At 43.5% G+C, this 24,859-nt stretch overlaps 1 protein-coding gene across 1 annotated transcript in view; it reads right to left on the reverse strand.

The window, feature by feature from the left end:
- The window catches only part of znf385c (zinc finger protein 385C), a 202,686-nt gene that overhangs the window by 141,562 nt on the left and 36,265 nt on the right, over positions 1–24,859 (reverse strand). The gene's annotated exons all lie outside the window — the stretch shown is intronic.

Genomic DNA, 24,859 nt, shown 5'->3' on the forward strand with positions numbered 1-24,859 from the left:
AACAACTGTCCCGGTGGGGCGCGATGCTCTTGGTGCTGTGACTGTCTGTCAGGGTATTTACTGTGTGTGATGGGTGTGAGGGTGAACTGTTCTTGAGAGATACTGATCTATTGCTTTGGAGAGGAAGAGTATATCCCCCTCCTCCTCACGTCACTGTCTCTGTGGGACAAACACGTTGATTAGATATCACTCAATGCCAAGAGTCACTTCTCCCTCCCTCCCTCCCTCCCTCCCTCCCACAGCCATGTTGCTATGCTTGTTAACTAAAGTGTGTATTTAGAGGCACTTCCATAAGCAGATGATGTCATTCCGAGTGGACGACCTAATGTGAGAGTGGATGAGTGTGTAGAGGCCAGTGAATGGGAATGTGTGTGTGGGTGCGTGCGTGTCCATGTGTGTGTGTGTGATCGTGTAATCGTGTGATACTAGGAGGCTAGGTAGGGGTCACAATAACACACACTCCCTCTCAGTCCTCGCCCTGTGGGTGACATATGTGAGCGTAGGACAGTGGATTAGTGGGTAGGGGGGCTTAGCATGTAATTCAAACTCTTTTCCATCACATTTGTACTCACTGAATCCTAATCCTACTTGATTAACATGCCAGTCAATGGGGAGGGCACCTGCTGTGCTGCCTGGGCCCGTCTGCCTGGGATATAGGAGAAGGGAGATGGCTGTGGAGGGCAGCTGATCACACACACCACGCTCTTACACTCACACACACCACGCTCCTACACTCACACACACCACGCTCTTACACTCACACACACCACGCTCTTACACTCACACACACCACGCTCCTACACTCACACACACCACGCTCTTACACTCACACACACCACGCTCTTAAACTCACACACACACCACGCTCCTACACTCACACACACCACGCTCCTACACTCACACACACCACGCTCCTACACTCACACACACCACGCTCTTACACTCACACACACCACGCTCCTACACTCACACACACCACGCTCTTACACTCACACACACCACGCTCTTAAACTCACACACACACCACGCTCCTACACTCACACACACCACGCTCCTACACTCACACACACCACGCTCCTACACTCACACACACCACGCTCTTACACTCACACACACCACGCTCCTACACTCACACACACCACGCTCCTACACTCACACACATCACGCTCCTACACTCACACACACCACGCTCCTACACTCACACACACCACGCTCCTACACTCACACACACCACGCTCTTAAACTCACACACACCACGCTCTTACACTCACACACACCACGCTCTTAAACTCACACACACCACGCTCCTACACTCACACACACCACGCTCTTACACTCACACACACCACGCTCCTACACTCACACACACCACGCTCTTAAACTCACACACACCACGCTCCTACACTCACACACACCACGCTCCTACACTCACACACATCACGCTCTTACACTCACACACACCACGCTCCTACACTCACACACATCACGCTCTTACACTCACACACACCACGCTCCTACACTCACACACACCACGCTCTTAAACTCACACACACCACGCTCCTACACTCACACACACCACGCTCCTACACTCACACACATCACGCTCTTACACTCACACACACCACGCTCCTACACTCACACACATCACGCTCTTACACTCACACACACCACGCTCTTAAACTCACACACACCACGCTCCTACACTCACACACACCACGCTCTTACACTCACACACACCACGCTCTTAAACTCACACACACCACGCTCTTAAACTCACACACACCACGCTCCTACACTCACACACACCACGCTCCTACACTCACACACACCACGCTCTTACACTCACACACACCACGCTCTTACACTCACACACACCACGCTCTTACACTCACACACACCACGCTCTTACACTCACACACACCACGCTCTTAAACTCACACACACACCACGCTCCTACACTCACACACACCACGCTCCTACACTCACACACACCACGCTCCTACACTCACACACACCACGCTCCTACACTCACACACACCACGCTCCTACACTCACACACACCACGCTCTTAAACTCACACACACCACGCTCCTACACTCACACACACCACGCTCCTACACTCACACACAGTCATGAGTACACACAGTAATGACATTGACAACATAAATTGACCAGATGAATCAGTGCCAGCTGCGATAAGTCAGTCTACACTGACAAAGAGATATCTGAAGTGATGAGATGCTGCTTGAGTCTGTGGGAGAAAACAACCCTTTAGTAAATGAAGTGAAAACCCTGAGAGAAAACCAGGAGTCTCATAATGTTATCATACTGATCTATTGTTACAGCTCTGTGACCAAACCAGAGACCCCAGGCTGTATCAATCAGCGCCTAGCTTTACCGCTAGACAGGAGGTGGAATAGAATTCCATTGGGAGATATCGACAGGGAGTTTTTCCCCTTGGGTCTGTAACACACACATACGCACGCAAACACAAACACCGGCGCACACGCACGGACACTTCTACTTTCCAGCCACCATTAGCAACTGTGACACATGGATCCTAACGCCTCAACACTGCCAAACCCCAGCCAACCCTGTCGTGCTCCATGGAGATTATTTTAGGTGGATTAGACCCACACACACACACAATAATAAATAGCGTCTGGATTAAGTGTAGGGAGGGAATCACTCCAATCATTGTGATGGTTATTACAGTCTCTATCCGTAGCCAGAATCAGATTAAACTGGAGTATAAGACTCTATTGACATTTCCCCAGATGAGCCTCACTCGGTATTTTAGGAAAGTGTTTAGTGGTCTATATATACAACCAGATAGCTTTCGTATGAGACAGAACAGACATTCTGGGAATAGGGGTCGTAGAAGTACTCTTTTCCAAGCCTGGCCAGTGTAGCCAGCACCACTCATTCTATATGTTGTGTGTAGAACGTTCTGATGACCCCAAATGACCCCAATGAAAAGGTTGAAAGCCCATTGGTTGGACCAGGGGTGGAATCTAGTGTGGTACAGACAGGAGAGGATAGTGGTGTTGTATTACAGGAGGGTATGTCTCTATCAGTTTTGCACATCGAGAGACTGGCATTTTTCCCATTCCTCCTTGCAAAACAGCTCGAGCTCAGTGAGGTTGGATGGAGAGCATTTGTGAACAGCAGTTTTCAGTTCTTTCCACAGATTCTCGATTGGATTCAGGTCTGGACTTTGACTTGGCCATTCTAACACCTGGATATGTTTATTTTTGAACCATTCCATTGTAGATTTTGCTTTATGTTTTGGATCATTGTCTTGTTGGAAGACAAATCTATGTCCCAGTCTCAGGTCTTTTGCAGACTCCATCAGGTTTTCTTCCAGAATGGTCCTGTATTTGGCTCCATCCATCTTCCCATCAATTTCAACCATCTTCCCTGTCCCTGCTGAAGAAAAGCAGGCCCAAACCATGATGCTGCCACCACCATGTTTGACAGTGGGGATGGTGTGTTCAGCTGTGTTGCTTTTACGCCAAACATAACATTTTGCATTGTTGCCAAAAAGTTAAATTTTGGTTTCATCTGACCAGAGCACCTTCTTCCACATGTTTGGGGTGTCTCCCAGGTGGCTTGTGGCAAACTTTAAACGACACTTTTTATGGATATCTTTAAGAAATGGCTTTCTTCTTGCCACTCTTCCATAAAGGCTAGATTTGTGCAATATACGACTGATTGTTGTCCTATGGACAGAGTCTCCCACCTCAGCTGTAGATCTCTGCAGTTCATCCAGAGTGATCTTGGGCCTCTTGGCTGCATCTCTGATCAGTCTTCTCCTTGTATGAGTTGAAAGTTTAGAGGGACGGCCAGGTCTTGGTAGATTTGCAGTGGTCTGATACTCCTTCCATTTCAATATTATCGCTTGCACAGTGCTCCTTGGGATGTTTAAAGCTTGGGAAATCTTTTTGTATCCAAATCCGGCTTTAAACTTCTTCACAACAGTATCTCGGACCTGCCTGGTGTGTTCCTTGTTCTTCATGATGCTCTCTGCGCTTTTAACGGACCTCTGAGACTATCACAGTGCAGGTGCATTTATACATGTATCATCATTAGTCATTTAGGTCAACATTGGATCATTCAGAGATCCTCATTGAATTTCTGGAGAGAGGTTTGCTGCACTGAAAGTAAAGGGGCTGAATAATTTTGCACGCCCAATTTTTCAGTTTTTGATTTGTTAAAAAAGTTTGAAATATCCAATAAATGTCGTTCCACTTCATGATTGTGTCCCACTTGTTGTTGATTCTTCACAAAAAAATACAGTTTTCTATCTTTATGTTTGAAGCCTGAAATGTGGCAAAAGGTCGCAAACTTCAAGGGGGCCGAATACTTTCGCAAGGCACTGTATGTACAGTACTCAGGGACTGTAAAAACATATTTTTCTTCAAATTAGGAAAACATATAAATAAATGCATGTGTAAGAGAGGACTGGAAACTAGTGGTATGAGTCATATTATACAAAAACACACGCAGCCCCCCACACACACACACACACACACACACGAATGAAAGCACGCATGCACACACGCACACACACACGCACGCACGCACACACACACACACACACACACACAAACTTACAGAGGGCCTTTTGTGAACAGTGTCAGCAGGCAGTTTGGAGTGTCAACACACACTAGAAGCTAAGACTAGCAGGACTGAGGATGATTATGTGTGTGAGAGAGAGAGGAAGACAAAGAAAGAAAATATATTTTACCTAACTTTTCTTGAAAACACAAATGGAATGATGTCACCATGTTTGTGTGTGTGTGTGTGTGTGTGTGTGTGTGTGTGTAATGTGTGCGTGCGTGCGTGGGTGTGTGTGTGTCTAAGAGTCTAAGTATGCAAAGACCTCTGAAATGGTTGAATCTTTCTTGAATCTAACACGATTTATGGATTGAAATGAAGTAATTAAAATGTGAGTGTGTACGTTCGTGTGTGTTTGTGAGAGAATGAGGCTGTCCTGTTCTACTTTTAAGGTTTCTTGATAAGGAAGAAATGTGTCTTTATCATCTCTGCTTTCGACCACTTTTACCACACGGAAAAGCTCATGTACGAGGACCAAATCTCGATTCATCCCTCCTTCTCTCCCTCCCTCTGTTCTCCAGCCATCCTCCACCTCTCTCCCTGGTCCAGCCAGAGCAGAGGTTGTCAAGTAGTGAATGCTTCCTGTGTTCATCTCTTTCATTCTAAAGCCCAAATATTGTGGTGGGAGTTCCAGTACTGTGTGTAAGGTGAATGTGGCTGGATCACACAGCTGTCTTATAAATGGGAATACACAGTCCAGAAACAACATGGCCGCCACACCAGTCCAATAAAAACATGATCGACTGTAGAACTGTACACAGACGGAATTCTATGCTTCCTACCAGGGGGGTGAGTTGGGAAGTGAAGAAAACCTGTTTATCATTCTAAGTGCTTAGTCTCCACATAATGTATTTTACTCAAACCGTTTTTGTAATGTTTCGGTTTTATTCATGTAAAGTCAATGTTTATGTGTAAGTCATGGAAATGAACAGTGTAATAGGAAACCAGGTAAGGTCCGGTCACAACAATAGCCTGTTGCTAAACAGCTCACGTCGCTCCACTGGTGTGCTTGCCAAAGTGCCTATTATCCCCTTCTCTGTGAAACGAAACCCATCACACACACACACACACACACACACACTCACACTCACGCACACGCACACGCACACGCACACAGCCCTCATATCTCCATGGAGGGCCTTTCACACTCAAGGAGTTCTGTGCTCTTTTCCAGCACTTTAATAATGACTTTGGGCAAAGAGCTCTGCTGTTGAGCAGCCTGCTCAGTCAGATGCTGCCTCTGCTCTGCCAGTGGAAGTTAACGCAGATATCAAACATCCAAATGCTGCTTAATAGAGCCGCGATGGCGAGGACATTAACATGCAAATAGCTTTCCTGACTGTGGCGAACAAGCTCCACTGAACATGTGTCATTATGGGGGAACTTAACAAATGAACTGGAAATGTTGTCAAGGAAAAATACATACCAGATCATAAAAGTTGCTAAATGTTTCCTGAGAATGGCACTGAAATACATTAGAGTGTTTGTTGATAAAAAGCAGTTATAGTAATGTTAATGTGTCAGACCTGTAGTGCATACGGCAGTCACTTGGTCTAAAAAGCCATGCTTGGCTGTCACAATACGGTATGGCAAAGTAATGTAACTCTACCACTGAGCTGAGTGACTTGAGTCTGAGCCCTCATGCGCCAGTGGTTAGCAGAGGAAAAAAGTTTACAAACCCTCAGGGGGATGCTTGGTGCCAGGTTGAGAAACACGATGCTAAGTGGCCACAGCTCCAGTTCTTAGAACCTGTCTGCATCCGAAATGCCACACTTTATAGTGCACTTGTAACTCTCGTCTGTGGTGGAAGAAGAGGAGGACCAATGTGCAGCGTGGTAAGTGTTCATATCTTTTAATGAAGTAATAGAAAACTGAACAAAACAATAAACGACTAACGAACAGTCCCATACGGTGAATGACAAAAACACTAAACAGGAAAATAATCACCAACAACTCAAAGGTGAAACCAGGCTACCTAAGTATGGTTCTCAACGATTGACAGCTGCCTCTGATTGAGAACCATACCAGGCCAAACACAGAAATCCCAAATTATAGAAAAAAGAACATAGTATGCCCAGCCCAACTCACGCCCTGACCATACTAAAACAAAGACAAAACAAAGGAACTAAGGTCAGAACGTGACAGCACTACTTTTGACCAGGGCCCATAGGGCACTGAGTAGGGTGGCATTTGGGATGCAGGCCAGTGTAACTGTCCAACTACTCCTTAGGGAGCTGCTGGGTCTGAGACGGTCAGAGCAGGTGACAGCAGGTGAGGCGTTGGAGATATGTCTCCCTCATTGTTCTATCTGTGCTTAAAACATGGGGCAGGTTATGAAAGGGTGTGCGTCCCTTTGTCTCAGAAGAACGTCGTTGACACTGGAGATTAAAACATTATGTCCTTATCACAAAAGGGTAATGTACTTTACTACCTACAATTCACAGGTCTAATTTACCCGATATTTACTCTAAATGCAGTATGAATGCTAAACCTAGCTAGCAAGAGTAGCTAGGGCACAGTTGTTGTAGCTAAAGTTGTCCAGTGCTAGCTAACTATAGTACTGTTGACTAACACCACTCTGTACAAATCTGCGCAACCGCAGCATTCAAATGAGGCTGCAGTGTAAACTAATGGAACTGTGTTGAAATCAATCCGAGATGGCGTAGCAGTCAGACGTCTTTGTCTTGTCTTGTCCCATGTATATATCTTTTTAGATCTTTTTCTTCGCGTTCTTTTTAATATTTTTTTCATAAACCTCAACTTCAAAATACTCTCCTGCAACCCGCCTCACCCAACTTTTTTCTAAAGTATTTCTATTTACCTCCAAACTGGAATACCTCAACTGAAGCTAGCTAGCTAACTAGCTACCAGCGTAAGGTGACCAGATTTCTGAAACGAAAACCGGGGACATTTCCAGTTCAGTGGTCAATATACCATTAAAATATCCAATGTTATTATCTATGAAATAAAAAAGGGGGACAATTCCAGTTTCATGTATTTAGTCTAATAGGCACATTGTGATACAGAGAAAACAACTATATTACAGAAACACTACAGACAAGACAGAACTGTCTGATCTGAACAGCCATTCAGTGGTCCTGCTAGAATAAGAGCAGAAGAAAACATGAGCAAAATTAAAAAAACAGACAATAGTATACGTGAAATACTTAACAACATAATAAAGAAATAAGATGCTGATGAGATTGGTAACAACATAATATATTTATACCAACCTAATCTGTATGTTTCTCAGAAGAATGTATCTTCATCAGGATTGCTCTGTCTTTGGCCAGCTTCTCCATGAACTCCTGGCAGGGGAGGTTGAAGTTTATCTTCACAATAAGCATGGCCTTGATGGTAGGAACAGTGAACCTATTTCTTGCTGCTGTCCATAGATCATTAATTTGAGAGAACACTCTCTCCAGACTGGTGCTTTACTTCCAGGTAAGCACATGACAACAGACGCTAATCTAGTCAGGTTAGTGTTTGGGATGTCGTTGTCTTTGAAGTGTGTAACCACCGTGCTCCATCTCTGACTAAGTGGTGCCTCAGATGTTTTCCATTCTTCAAGCGATCCCTTTAGGAACTCTTGCTGGCCAGTAACCTTGTCACACAATGCATCCTCATTCATGGTCACATTGGGGCATTTTTCCTGCAGTGTGACTGCTGCCTTCTGGATCTCTTCACGCAGAGGTTGCCTTTTTAAAAGAAGACGATGTAAATCTTTTAGATTATCTGTGTGCTTTCCCCATGCTTGCAAGTAGTTCACACCCGTATTTAAGAATGATTGGGATGTTTTGAGAAAGCTCTCTTTAGACATGGCTCCATGTTCCTCTAGTTCTCTCAGAAGTCCTCTGACCAAAACTGGAATGAAGTTGTCATCACGTCTTGCAGTGAATCTTGCCTCAACGTTTCTCAGAATTGCAGCGGACTCCACAGCATAGTGGTCCTGGCCTTATTTGTTGTCGGCAAAGAATGTTTTCCAGGTTACATTTTTGGATGACCACCAGGACCTCAGCTGCAATTTCTTCTGCTGTTTCTCCATTCAATTCAACAAAATCAAGCAGTTTTGTTTCCACAGATGTGTTGCCACCATATATCTTACATATCTGACTGGCAGCAGCTTTAAATGTCCATAATTGGACACATCAATGGACAGGGACACAAATTCAACCTGGTCTAGGTCCTGTGTTAGCAAAGTAGTTGCCCATGTTGCTAACGTGCTACTCACTATGACTTCACATTTTGTCGTAGCACATGTAAACTTTGGCTAACAAAGCTTCCGTGTCAGTTGTGCTGTTGCAGTCCATAGATCTGTAACTATGATTGTGTCACATAGTGTGGTATGCAAAGACTGCACAGCTAAACCATATTCTTCTTGGGAAGGCTCTATTTTCTTGAAGAATGTGGTGACAGAGGACATACCAACACGGCCAATCAGAGAGGCTTTATGCTTTTTCATCTGCTGATGTTCTACCACTGCCGTTCTTCTCCGGCTGACAATTGAAAGAGAGGAATTACAAAGGCTGCAGTGAACCATTCTATCGTCTTGACCTGAGCGTATAAATGGAAATTCTCTCATCATGTTTTTCATAAAACGTGCATTTCCATTTCTTGGAAAGAGTCATTGTATCTCCTCTGTCTGTTCTTCTTCACTCTCCTTGTGTCACTCTTCTAACTCAACTTTTTATTCTCCTCCAATCTTTCTCCTCCTCTTTTCTTCACTCGTCTTCCTTTCCTTCTCTTCACCTTTCCACCTCACTCTTCTACACTCTCCTTGCTTCACTCTTTTCACTCCCTTAATTTTCCCTTCTCCTTCCTCTCCAATCTGTATTAATAAACAGCATACTATTAGATAAAATACTTTGGTTAACAGATTCCCATTGCTTGCCTCATTTTTGTATTTCATCTCTAAAACACAGTTTGGAATAATAAATTGGCACGCTCTGTAACCATATCTTTACTTTTCCTCCTCTGTCTCCTTCACTCTTCTTCCTCCTCTCCTTCCTCTCCACTGCTAATGTTATCCATGAACATTTCTAAATATATTTTCACACTACTTATAATGCCAAACCATTAAAATTGTAATCTACAAAAATATTCTCAGAATTAATTGTGCATTCATTTAATATAATCATATTTTCATAATAGCCCGTCCACTGCATGTTTACATGTTTTTTAACCTAGCTACCATAACAGTAGCTAGCTAACTTAACGTTAGTCGACATAGCTAACATTAGCTAGCATAACCTATTTAAAACCTTATAGAGCAGATCATCAATCTATATAATAAATTGTGACATAACATCCCTAGCTAGTATCTCAAACGATTGTAACTTACCTGGTTTGAAAAGACGTGTCTGGTGATGTTGTGGATTCACTTGACACTTGCTAGCTTCTGGCCGAGTTTTCCACAGCAGTTTTCTCTAAAACTATCGCGAGCAAGTAGTTAGTAGAAGAAGAAGAGTGAATGAAGCTGCTATAGTGAGCAGCCCCCTCTGCTGGACAAAACAAGCACTAGCATAACACAACGTTAACTATTCATGAAAATCGCAAATGAAATGAAATAAATATGCCATCTCTCAAGCTTAGCCTTTTGTAAACAACACTGTCATCTCAGATTTTCAAAATATGCTTCTCAACCATAGGAAAACAATCATTTGTGTAAAAGTAGCTAGCTAGCGTAGCATTTAGCGTTAGCATTTAGCGTTAGCATTAGCGTCAGCATCCAGCACGCAACATTTCAACAAAAACATAAAAGCCTTCAAATAAAATAATTTACCTTTGAAGAACTTCAGATGTTTTCAATGATGAGACTCAGTTAGATAGCAGATGCTCAGTTTTTCCAAAAAGATTATTTGTGTATTAGAAATAGCTCAGTTTTGTACATCACATTTGGCTACCAAAAAAAACAGAAAATTCAGTCCTCAAAACGCGAACTTTTTTCCAAATTAACTCCATAATATCGACTGAAAACACGGCAAACGTTGTTTAGAATCAATCCTCAAGGTGTTTTTCACATATCTCTTCGATGATATATCGTTCGTGGAAGTGTGCTTTCTCTCCTGAATCCCAGGAGAAAATGCCCGCACCTGAAGATTACGCACAAATTTAGACAAAGGACACCGGGCGGACCCCTGGAAAATGTAGTCTCTTATGGCCAATCTTCCAATGATATGCCTACAAATACGTCACAATGCTGCCGACATCTTGGGGAAACGGCAGAAGGTCTAAGCTTATTCCTGTCGCATTCACAGCCATATAAGGAGACATTAGAAAACAGAGCTTCAGAAATTCTGCTCATTTCCTGTTTAACGTATTATCTTGGTTTCGCCTGTAGAATGAGTTCTGGGGCACTTACAGACAAAATCTTTGCAGATTCTGAAACTTCAGAGTGTTTTCTTTCCAAAACTAGAATATGTCAAGAATATGCATAGTGGAGCATCTTTTCGTGACAAAATATCGCGCTTAAAACGGGAACGTTTTTTATCCAAAAATGAAATAGCGCCCCTAGAGATGCAACTGGTTAAAAACGGGGATCTATCGGATATTGGACTGTTAGCTGATCCACCGGCCAGTTTCTTGGACCCTTCTGCTACTTGGAACCCTACTAATTCCACGACTGGTCTATCAACGTCAGGAGGCAAAAACAGACTTTTCTCCCATCGCGACGTCCCTCTAAGGCCCTTATGCTAGCTTGCTAGCCCCGGCCTGCTAACTGCTAGCTTACTAGCCCCGGCCTGCTAACTGTCTGAATGTCTGCGGTGTCCCCAGCCAGCCCAACCACTCACTGGACCCATACGATCACTTTGCTACGCATGCCTCTCACTAATATCAATATGCCTTGTCCATTACTGTCCTTGTTAGTGATTACTGTCTTATTTCACTGTAGAGACTATAGCCCTGCTCAATATGCCTGAATCAACCATGTTGTTCCACCTCCCACATATGCGATAACATCACCTGGTTTAAACGTCTCTAGAAACTATATCTCTCTCTTCATTACTCAATGCCTAGGTTTACCTCCAATGTACTCTCTTCCTACCATATCTTTGTCTGTACATTATGCCTTGAATCTATGCTATCGTGCCCTGCTCCCTTTACTCTCTGTTCCGAACGTGCTAGACGGCCAGTTTTTATAGCCTTTAGCTGTACCCTTATCCTACTTCTCCTCTGTTCCTCTGGTGATGTAGAGGTTCATCCAGGACCTGCAGTGCCTAGCTCCACTCCTACTCCCCAGGTGCTCTCATTTGTTGACTTCTGTAACCGTAAAAGCCTTGGTTTCATGCATGTTAACATTAGAAGCCTCCTCCCTAAGTTTGCTTTATTCACTGCTTTAGCACATTCTGCCAACCCGGATGTCTTAGCCGTGTCTGAATCCTGGCTCAGGAAAACCACTAAAAACCCTGAAATGTCCATCCCTAACTATAACATTTTCCGCCAAGATAGAACTGCCAAAGGGGGCGGTGTTGCAATCTACTGCAGACATAGCCTGCAGAGTTCTATCTTACTATCCAGGTGATGTACCAAAACAATTCGAGCTTCTACTTCTAAAAATGTACCTTTCCAGAAACAAGTCTTTCACTGTTGCCACTTGCTATAGACCACCCTCTGCCCCCAGCTATGTCCTGGGCACCATATGTGAATTGATTGCCCCCCATCTATCTTCTGAGCTCGTTCTGCTAGGTGACCTAAACTGGGACATGCTTAACACCTTGGCCATCCTACAATCTAAGCTTGATACCCTCAATCTCACAAATTATCAATGAACCTACCAGGTACAACCCCAAATACGGAAACACGGGCACCCTCATAGATATCATCCTAACTAACTCGCCCTCCAAATACACCTCTGCTCACCAAGATCTCAGCAATCACTGCCTCATTGCCTGCATCCGTAATGGATCTGCGTTTCAAACGACCACCCTTCATCACTGTCAAACGCTCCCTAAAACACTTCTGCGAACAGGCCTTTCTAATTGACCTGGCCGGGGTATCCTGGAATGACATTGACCTCATCCCGTCAGTGGAGGATGCCTGGTTATTCTTTAAAAGAGCCTTCCTCACCATCTTAAATAAGCATGCTCCATTCAATTTTTTTTTAACTAGGAATAGATATAGCCCTTGGTTCATTTCAAACCTGTCTGCCCTTGACCAGCACAAAAACATAATGTGGCATTCTGCATTAGCATCGAATAGCCCCAGTGATATGCAACTTTTTAGGGAAGTTAAGAATCAATATACACAGGCAGTTAGGAAAGCTAAGGCTAGCTTTTTCATGTGTACAAACTAAAAAAAGTTCTGGGACACTGTAAAGTCCATGGAGAATAAGAGCACCTCCTCCCAGCGGCCCACTGCACTGAGGCTAGGAAACACTGTCACTACCGATAAATCCACAATAATGGAGAATTTCAATAAGCATTTTTCTACGGCTGGCCATGCTTTCCACCTGGCTACCCATACCCTGGTCAACAGCTCTGCGCTCCCCACAGCAACTCGCTCAAACCTCCCCCACTTCTCCTTCACCCAAATCCACATAGCTGATGTTTTGAAAGAGCTGCAAAATCTGGACCCTTACAAATCAGCCGGGCTAGACAATCTGGACCCTCTCTTTCTAAAATGACCTGCCGAAATTGTTGCAACCCCTATTACTAGCCTGTTTAACCTCTCTTTCGTATCGTCTGAGATTCCCATAGATTGGAAAGCTGCCGCGGTTATCCCCCTCTTCAAAAGGGGGAGACACTCTAGACCCAAACTGCTACAGACCTATATCTATTCTACCCTGCCTTTCTAAGGTCTTTGAAAGCCAAGTTAACAAACAGATTACCAACTATTTCGAATCTCACCGTACCTTCTCCGCTATGCAATCTGGTTTCAGAGCTGGTCATGGTGCACCTCAATCATTTGAGAAACCAAGGCTGTTGAGTCTGCCAATAAGAATGTTGTGATTGACAGAGTCGAAAGCCTTAGCCAGGTCGATGAATACGGCTGCACAGTAATGTCTCTTATCGATGGCGATTATGATATTGTTTAGAACCTTGACCTTGTTTAGAACCTATTTCGCAACAAAGCATCCTTCACTTATGCTGCCAAACATACCCTCGTAAAACTGACCATCCTACCGATCCTCGACTTCGGCGATGTCATTTACAAAATAGCCTCCAACACTCTACTCAACAAATTGGATGCAGTCTATCACAGTTTCGTCACCAAAGCCCATATACTACCCACCACTGCGACCTGTATGATCTCATTGGCTGGCCCTCGCTTCATACTCATCGCCAAACCCACTGGCTCCAGGTCATCTACAAGTCTCTGCAAGGTAAAGCCCCATCTTATCTCAGCTCACTTGTCAACATAGCCACCCGTAGCACGCGCTCTAGCAGGTATATCTCACTGGTCACACCCAAAGCCAATTCTTCCTTTTGCCGCCTCTCCTTCCAGTTCTCTGCTGCCAATGACTGGAATGACCTGCAAAAATCTCAGAAGCTAGAGACTCTTACCTCCCTCACTAGCTTTAAGCACCAGCTGTCAGAGCAGCTCACAGATCACTGCACCTGTACATAGCTCATCTGTAAATAGCCCATCCAATCCACCTCATCCCGATACTGTATTTATTTATTTATCTTGCTCCTTTGCACCCCAGTATCTCAACTTGCACACTCATCTTCTGCACATCCCACCATCCGTGTTTAATTGCTATATTGTAATTACTTTGCCACCATGTCCTATTTATTGCCTTACCTCTCTTATCCTACCTCATTTGCACATGCTGTATATAGATTTTTCTACTGTATTATTGATTGTATGTTTGTTTATTCCATGTGTAACTCTTGTTGTATTTGTCGAACTGCTTTGCTTTATCTAGGCCAGGTCGCAGTTGTAAATGAGAACTTGTTCGCAACTGGCCTACCTGGTTAAATAAAGGTGAATAAAAACGCTACTTCTATAAAGCTAGTAACGGCTTTGTGAGACTTCTAAAAACATAATGTGTGATTCCTGTTCTAACTAGGTAAGATGGACATCTCTGAGAACAGGCAGGAGAAGTAATGCTGGCTAAGTTGCTATGTGTTTGATAAAGCCTTTTTTTTAAATATACCACATTTTAGTTTTATAAACTGTGTGGGCATGTGTGCTCATACACTGAGAGCATGTGTCACCTGCCCTCCAGCCTGGCCCCTGTGTGCTGAGCGTAGCAGGGCCTGACGTCAGCAGGGGTGAGAGGGTGACTGGTGTCCCCCTGAGAGTGGCCCGGAGCGAGGGCTAGAGGAGGCTCTCAGGGCCCACACACCCTCCAGGCGCTGGGCCCCGGCCCCCGGAGGCCCAGGTGGGCTGCATGGAGGGCCTCTGTTCCACTCCCACGCACACACTCTCCAGGGAACCCTGCTTCCACACAAATTAGCCAGACACACTCCACTGGATTCCATGGCTAATTCAGCTAAACAACACACACACACACACACACACACACAGAGAACACACACACAGCTACACTCAACAACACACACACACAGCTACACTCAAAAAACTCACACAGCTACACTCAACAACACACACACCAAGCTACACTCAAAAAACACACACAGAGCTACACTCAACACACACACCAAGCTACACTCAACAACACACTCATACACACAGCTACACTCAACAACACACACACACAGCTACACTCAACAACACACACACACAGCTATACTCAACAACACACACACACACACACACACACACAGTTACACTAAACAACACACACACACACAGCTCCACTCAACAACACACACACACACAGCTCCACTCAACAACACACACACACACAGCTCCACTCAACAACACACACACACACAGCTACACTCAACAACACACACACACACAGCTACACTCAACAACAACACACACACAGCTACACTCAACAACACACACATGGTAGCCAGGTCGAACACATAGAGCCAGCTAACCCCCACCTTACAGAGGAAGATCTATACAGAGCTAATGGTACTTGGCGAGACACTCTTCAGACCTCGCTCTAACAAGAAATACCACGTCAATCCCTTGGTTCAACCTAGCTAAACTTTGCAAAATGTAATTATAGAACCTGTGCTTACTCTTTCTAGCAAGCCATGCACTGCTAGTACATAGTAGAGAGCCAGGTAAACATGTAGTGTTGACTAAAGACAAGTATGGTAAACAAATGATCCTCCTTCATCAATAAACATACACATCTACAAACATATACCATCACACATCCACCCCCCTGCCCAACACACACACCTACCTTCTAAGGGATGAGTCAAGCCCTTAAACTAGACGTGATCATTCATAGGGATTCCTCTCTCTCTCTCTCTCTCTCTAAAGTGTGTTTATGAAAATAATTGTCAGTTTGAAATCAGTAACACTATTCAGACCAATACAAGTATGAAAGAAGAGGGACCTCCCGGACCTCCCCACCCGGGTGGCGCAGTGGTTAAGGGCGCTGTACTGCAGCGCCAGCTGTGCCATCAGAGACTCTGGGTTCGCGCCCAGGCTCTGTCGTAACTGGCTGCGACCGGGAGGTCCATGGGTCCGGGTTAGGGAGGGCTTGGTCGGTAGGGATGTCCTTGTCTCATCGCGCACCAGCGACGGGCCGGGCGCAGTGCGCGCTAACCAAGGTTGTCAGGTGCACGGTGTTTCCTCCGACACATTGGTGCGCGCTGTGTTAAGAAGCGGTGCGGCTGGCTTCCGGGTTGGATGCGCGCTGTGTTAAGAAGCAGTGCGGCTAGGTTGGGTTGTGTATCGGAGGACGCATGACTTTCAACCTTCGTCTCTCCCGAGCCCGTACGGGAGTTGTAGCGATGAGACAAGATAGTAGCTACTACAACAATTGGATACCACGAAATTGGGGAGAAAAAGGGGTAAAAAAAAATAAATAAAAGTATGAAAGAAGTCTGAGCTAAGTGAAAATACTACGTCACTTCAGACCATTCTGCAAGTTTTTGTGGACCCCACACACACACACACACACACACACACACACACACACACATCTCTCCCTGGTTGCTGTTGTGTTTTATACTGGAGGTGTAGTGGGATGGGGTGATAGAGAAAGAGGAGGAGATGGGGAGCTCTGAGAGGCAGCAGGGCGTGCAGGGCCAGTCTGTTGTAATTTAAAGGGATGCTGTTTATGGCTGGCTCTATTAATTATCTGTGGTGTAATATTCTGACGGCGCCTGCATTTTAAAAGGCCGAGCGGAGAACCCTCCACCGGCAGACTCACAGCAAACAAAGAGAAACAGTAAACACGCTAACAATACCTCAACCAGGGCATCATACACAATAGAGAGACAGTAAATACTCTAACAATACCTCAACCAGGGCATCATACACAATAGAGAGACAGTAAATACTCTAACAATACCTCAACCAGGGCATCATACACAATAGAGAGACAGTAAATACTCTAACAATACCTCAACCAGGGCATCATACACAATAGAGAGACAGTAAATACTCTAACAATACCTCAACCGGGGCATCATATACAATAGAGAGACAGTAAATACTCTAACAATACCTCAACCAGGGCATCATATACAATAGAGAGACAGTAAATACTCTAACAATACCTCAACAAGAGGTATACACAATAGAGAGTAAATACTCTAACAATACCTCAACCAGGGCATCATATACAATAGAGAGACAGTAAATACTCTAACAATAAATCAACCAGGGCATCATACACAATAGAGAGACAGTAAATACTCTAACAATACCTCAACCAGGGCATCATATACAATAGAGAGACAGTAAATACTCTAACAATACCTCAACCAGGGCATCATATACAATAGAGAGACAGTAAATACTCTAACAATACCTCAACAAGAGGTATACACAATAGACAGAAAACACACAACACATGCTAGTATAACAAACCCAATGCATTTGTTATGAAGATGAGATATGAAATACACTGTAGAAAAGATACGGAACATAAAAACCTCTCGGACCACAGACATGAAGCACACTATAAGGACTGTATGAAGTATAAATGTTTGGTGCCACGTGGTTACAGGGTTCATTCCACATGGTTACAGAGTTCATTCCACGTGGTTACAGAGTTCATTCCACGTGGTTACAGGGTTCATTCCACGTGGTTACAGGGTTCATTCCACGTGGTTACAGGGTTCATTCCACGTGGTTACAGGGTTCATTCCGTGTGGTTACAGAGTTCATTCCGCGTGGTTACAGAGTTCATTCCGCGTGGTTACATAGTTCCTTCCGCGTGGTTACAGGGTTCATTCCGCGTGGTTACAGGGTTCATTCCACGTGGTTACAGGGTTCATTCCACGTGGTTACAGAGTTCAAACAGAAACAACTCGAAGGGTTAAGTGTAGGTATTAATTCCGAGTGGTTAAGGTTAGTGCATAAAACGAAATAATAATAAACAATGCTGTTTCCATTTCATATCATCAAATACTCTGCTTTCTAGAGCAGTTATTCCCAAACTGGGGTACGCGCAATGCCGTCGGGGGTACGCCAAATAAGAATCAGATTCACATTTTAAAAAATATAACATCTTCCAACGGGGCTATACATTTGGGTGAGGTTTTTTCCTTGCCTGAGTAGCCTCGTTTCACTGCCGAAAATAAAATCAAACCATGTAGTGTTCATCGAAATAACAACACAATGTCAAATACAGGTAGCCTAGACAAACAATTAACATATAATCACATTAACTGTTAGTCTCTTGCGGGAATTCCACTAACGGTCCGTTTGTAGCCAAACGTAGCTGCTGCTCATTCAGTTTGCTCGAAAATTGATAAATGGTTTTAAAAAAAGTAGAAACACATACCATAGGAACACATACCACACACATAACACCACCACATAACACATATTGGCAGTACTGCTACTACCAGCACTACTACACCTGCACCTGTCGACGACAGACGTTGTTCTGCTTCCACGAGCACATTCAATGCTAGCATCAGTAATTCTACATGTGTTGTTAGCTCAGCTAGCATGGACACTGACAGTGAGCTGGTATATGTCCTTTACGTTTACGGGGGTTCAATTAAGGAAGACATCCTCTTCTGCAAACCACTGGAAACCAGGACAACAGGAGAGGATATTTTTAAAGTACTGGACAGCTTTGTGACATCAAATGGACTTTGGTGGTCAAGATGTGTTGGTATCTGTACTGATGGTGCAAAAGCCATGACAGGGAGACAGTGGACTGGTAACGTGCAAGCAGTTGCTCCCAACGCCACTTTTTTATAATTTAATTTTTCTTTAACCTTTATTTAACCAGGATGGGCTCGTTGAGATTACAATCTCTTTTTCAAGAGCGCCCTGGCCAAGATAGGCAGCACCAAGTCATTACAAAAAAATTAAAGTAATCTAGTAAAAACCATTGAATTCACAAGAGTATAAAACAGCAAATTAAAAACATTGACAGGTCAGGGAACCTCAAAATCCTTCATCAGTGATTTAAAAACACCAATCGGGACAAGTACTTCCAGTTTAAAAGTATTTTGTAAGGTGTTCCAAGACGATAGCGCAGAGTACATAAAAGCCCTTTTGCCAAATTCAGTTCGGACATTTGGAACAGTTAGCAGGATAAAGTCCAGCGAACGAAGAGAGTACCCACCACATTTCTGAACAATAAAAATGCCCAAATAAAAAGGTAGTAAACCCAAAATGGCTTTGTAAGTAAAAGTACACCAGTGACTGAGCCTACGAGTGACTAGAGAAGGCCAGCCAACCCTAGTATACAAAGTGCAGTGGTGTGTAAGGGTTTTGTTTAAAATAAATCACAAAGTGCCATGGTAAAGGGTGTCAATTGATCTCAAACACTGAGCAGAAGCATTCATATATAAAATATCCCCATAGTCTAGTAAAGGCATACATGTAGCTGATACTAGCCTCCTTCTGGCTTCAAAAGAAAAACAGGCCTTATTCCTAAAATAAAATCCCAATTTCAGCTTCATTTTTTTTGTAAGTTGTTGAATATGCAATTTAAAAGAGAGGCCGTCATCAATTAAAATTCCATGATATTTATATGAGTTTACAACTTCAATCTCCTTGCCCTGACAGGTAGTAATAGGTGAAAGGTTCAGAGGTCTATTTCTTGCATTGCAAAACACCATTAGTTTAGTTTTGTCAGTATTGAGGATAAGCTTCAATTGACACAAGGTATGTTGAACAGTATAAAAAGCAGTTTGCATGTTCTGGAAAGCTTTTGTAAGAGACGAGGCACAACAGTAAATAACAGTATCATCAGCATTAAAATGAAGTTCCCACATGCTTCAAGAGGGCCACCATTGTTCCTGTTCCCAAGAAAGCTAAGGTAACTGAGCTAAACGACTACCGCCCTGTAGCACTCACTTCCGTCATCATGAAGTGCTTTGAGAGACTAGTCAAGGACCATATCACCTCCACCCTACCTGACACCCTAGACCCACTCTAATTTGCTTACCGCCCAAATAGGTCCACATGCAATCTCAACCACACTGCACACTGCCCTAACCCATCTGGAAAAGAGGAATACCTATGTGAGAATGCTGTTCATCGACTACAGCTCAGCATTTAACACCATAGTACCCTCCAAACTCGTCATCAAGCTCGAGACCCTGGGTCTCGACCCCGCCCTGTGCAACTGGGTACTGGACTTCCTGACGGGCCGCCCCCAGGTGGTGAGGGTAGGTAACAACATCTCCACCCCGCTGATCCTCAACACTGGGGCCCCACAAGGGTGCGTTCTGAGCCCTCTCCTGTACTCCCTGTTCACCCACGACTGTGTGGCCACGCACGCCTCCAACTCAATCATCAAGTTTGCGGACAACACAACAGTGGTAGGCTTGATTACCAACAACGATGAGACGGCCTACAGGGAGGAGGTGAGGGCCCTCGGAGTGTGGTGTCAGGAAAATAACCTCACACTCAACGTCAACAAAACTAAGGAGATGATTGTGGACTTCAGGAAACAGCAGAGAGAACACCCCCCTATCCACATCGATGGAACAGTAGTGGAGAGGGTAGTAAGTTTTAAGTTCCTCGGCGTACACATCACAGACAAACTGAATTGATCCACCCACACAGACAGCATCGTGAAGAAGCCCTGTTCACCCCACTATCATCCAGAAGGCGAGGTCAGTACAGGTGCATCAAAGCTGGGACCGAGAGACTGAAAAACAGCTTCTATCTCAAGGCCATCAGACTGTTAAACAGCCACCACTAACATTGAGTGGCTGCTGCCAACACACTGACTCAACTCCAGCCACTTTAATAATGGGAATTGATGGGAATTGATGTAAAATATATCACTAGCCACTTTAAACAATGCTACTTAATATAATGTTTACATACCCTACATTATTTATCTCATATGTATACGTATATATACTGTACTCTATATCATCTACTGCATCTTTATGTAATACATGTATCACTAGCCACTTTAAACTATGCCACTTTGTTTACATACTCATCTCATATGTATATACTGTACTCGATACCATCTACTGCATCTTGCCTATGCCGCTCTGTACCATCACTCATTCATATATCTTTATGTACATATTCTTTATCCCTTTACACTTGTGTGTATAAGGTAGTAGTTTTGGAATTGTTAGCTAGATTACTCGTTGGTTATTACTGCATTGTCGGAACTGGAAGCACAAGCATTTCGCTACACTCGCATTAACATCTGCTAACCATGTGTATGTGACAAATAAAATTTGATTTGATTTGATTTGAAATTGTGCATTTTGGACATTTTTGTCCGAATCATTTATATAAATAGTGAATAAGAGGGGACCAAGTGCAGAGCCTTGGGGCACACCATTCAAGACAGACAATTTAACAGACATAAGCCCATCACTGAGTTATATCAGACAGATAGTTAGCAAACCATGCAACTGCATGCTCCGAAAGACCTACACTCGACAATCTCCGCCTTAGTATAGCATGATCAATAAAAAGTGAGACACAGTGCTGTTTTTTTGTCAATGGCTTCAGTGATATCATTTAAAACCTTCATGGCTGCTGTATTTGTGCTATGCTTCTTCCTGAAGCCCGATTGGTACATTGATAAAATAGAGTTAGTAAATAAAAACTATTTTAGCTGTTCACCTACAAGGGTTTCAAGTATTTTCACCAGGGGTGACAGCTTTGAGATTGGCCTATAATTATTTAAAAGAGTTGGATCTCCCCCTTTTAAAAGTGGTAGGACAAATGCTGATTTCCAGATCTTTGGAATTTCATTACATTCCAGGGTTAGATTGAACAGAGATGTAAGTGGTTCAGCTATGAAATCAGCTGCCAGATTTAAAAAGCAGGGATCAAGAAGATCAGGACCTGCAGGCTTTCTCTGATCTAAGGATTTCAGGGCTTTATGTACCACCTGCACTGAGAATGGCAAAAAGCTAAAAGTTTGACCAGCTCTCACTGTTTCATCCACACAGGGCTGTACAGAGACAGAGGACACTGAATCAAACAGCCTACCAGATGATACAAAGTGCTCATTGAAACAATTCAGCATTTCAGTTTTGTCCTTCAAAACATATGATGGTAATTCATTAACATTACTGTTACCAGACAGACTTAATAGCCTTCCAAAACTCTCTAGGGTCATTCAGGTTATCAGTGGTAACAGACATAAAATATTCAGACTTGACCTTCCTGAGAAGAAAATAACACTTGTTTCGGAACTGCCTAAAAATAAGCCAATCAGCATCAGAACAAGATTTCCTTGCTTTAGCCCAGGCTAGATTACGGTCGGGAATAATACAAGACAGCTCAGAAGAAAACCATGGATTATCCCGCCCTTTAACCCTGAACCTGCATGTTTGTTTACTATTTGGGAAAAAAACATAATGAAAGAATTTCCAGGCAGTTTCCACATCAGGGATAAGCTCAATCTTGCTCCAGTCAAAATAAAACAAAGAAAGCCTGCTCATTAAAACACTTCAAATTTCTCTTACGAATAAAACGTGGGTTTGTCTTTGGAACCTTAGTATTTCTAACAGCAACAACAACACAATGGTGACTTAAATCATTACAAAAAACACCCAACCGCAGAATATTTATGTGGAACATTTGTCAATATCAAATCAATCAGGGTAGATTTATCTGGGGATTTAAGATTTGGGTGAGTTAATCAACTGGGTAAGATTCATAGAATTACAAAACATTTTTAAATCATCAGACACCGGCTTTAACCAACACCAGTTGAGATCACCAATCAAGATCATAAGTTAAGACATAAGGTGCGTCAAAGAAGAAAATGCATCACCGAGAGCAGAGGGGGGTCTATAACAGCCAATCACAGTTATAGAGAGCATAGGGGGGTCTATAACAGCCAATCCCAGTTATAGAGAGCAGAGGGGGGTCTATAACAGCCAATCACAGTTATAAAGAGGCCCTTTGAAACCTCAATACTCAAAGCAAGAAATTCCAACTGTTTACAAATAGTTTCAGCCTTTGCCACACTTACATGGAATTTAGATTTGACATATATAGCCACACCCCCACCTTTCATAACCCGATCAGTGCGATAAACATTGTAACCACTTATACAAATATCCTTATCAAAAACAGACTTGCTGAGCCAGGTTTCAGAAAACGCATTGTCAAATGTACTCACCCAGCGACAATGTTCGTTTTCTCCAGAGTTCAGTAAAGTCAGTGCACAAAGCAATACCACGAAAACTGTCATTTTCTCGGACAAAAAAAATTAAAAAATTGAGGCCAACGAAGGTAAGGGGAGAGAGAGACAGCGTGTATGTATGAGTCTGAATGTGAGTGTTTGCGCGTGTGAGTAGATTGGGTGTTGAGGTCGATAGAGAGAACATTGAGATTGTTGAGCTGCCACTGACAGCCAGGCGAACAGCAAAAAGGAGCAGCTTGGACAAGACACTCCGCAGACGAAGGAGGAACTCAGGCCAGCCAGAGATGGGGTTACTTTGGTAAACTTCAAGTAATGAAGTGCCGAGTTGAGGAGGACCCGTGATCTTTACACCAGCAAAAATAAAATAGTTTGCACTACACAACAACGAAGTTACGCAACCATAAATAAATAGGTTATTAGTAGGTTAAAATGTACTAGTCACAGACAAACGACTTGACATTCTGCCATCTTGGGTACACTGCAGCATCCACTGAGAGGCTCTTGCTGCCAAGGGAATGCCTGACAGCTTGAAAGACGTTTTGGACACTGCAGTGAAAATGAGTACCTTTATTAAAGCAAGAACTATGAACTCTTGTGTATTTTCTGCACTATGCAATGATATGTGCAGCGACCATGTAACACTTTTACAACATACAGAAGTGCGCTGGTTATCAAGGGGCAAAGTACTGACACGTTTTTTTGAATTGAGAGACGAGCTTAAAGTTTTCTTTACTGACCATCATTTTCACTTGTCTGACCTCTTGCATGATGACGAGTTTCTCACACCACTGGCCTATCTGGGTGATGCTTTTTCACGCCTGAATGATCTGAATCTAGAATTATAGGGACTCTCCGCAACTATATTCAATGTGCGGGACAAAATGATTAAGAAGTTGCCGCTCTTCTCTGTCTGCATTAACAAGGACAACACACACATCATTGTATGATTTTTTTGTGTGCAAATGAACTCAAGCTTAAGGACAACGTAAAATGTGATATAGCGAAGCACCTGAGTGAGTTGGGTGCGCAATTACACAGGTACTTTCCCAAAACGGATGACATAAACAACTGGATTTGTGATCCCTTTCATGCCCTGCCTCCAGTCCATTTACCGGTAGAGAGCCTCATTTAATCAGATGCCACTGCCAGATTTCTGGATTGGGCTGCGCTCAGAGTATCCTGTCTTGGCATATTGTGCTGTTAAGACACTGATGCCCTTTGCAACCATGTACCTATGTGAGAGTGGATTCTCGGCCCTCACTAGCATGAAAACTAAATACAGGCATAGACTGTGTACGGAAAATGATTTAAGACTGAGACTCTTTCTGATACAACCCAACATTGCAGAGTTATGTGTATCCTTTCAAGCACACCCTTCTCATTAACCTGTGGTGAGTTATTCACAATTTTTGATGAACAAATAAGGTTATATATGTAAGATGGCTAAATAAAGAGCAAAAGTATTGATAATTGTTATATTATTATTTGTGGCCTGGTCCTATAAGAGCTCTTTATCACTTCCCACAAGCCGGGTTGTGACAAAAACTCACACTCATTCTTATGTTTAATAAATGTATCGTATAGTGTGTG

Source organism: Oncorhynchus mykiss, chromosome 12 (assembly GCF_057628025.1).
Source record: "Oncorhynchus mykiss isolate SJ-2025 chromosome 12, ASM5762802v1, whole genome shotgun sequence".
Lineage (NCBI taxonomy): Eukaryota > Metazoa > Chordata > Actinopteri > Salmoniformes > Salmonidae > Oncorhynchus > Oncorhynchus mykiss.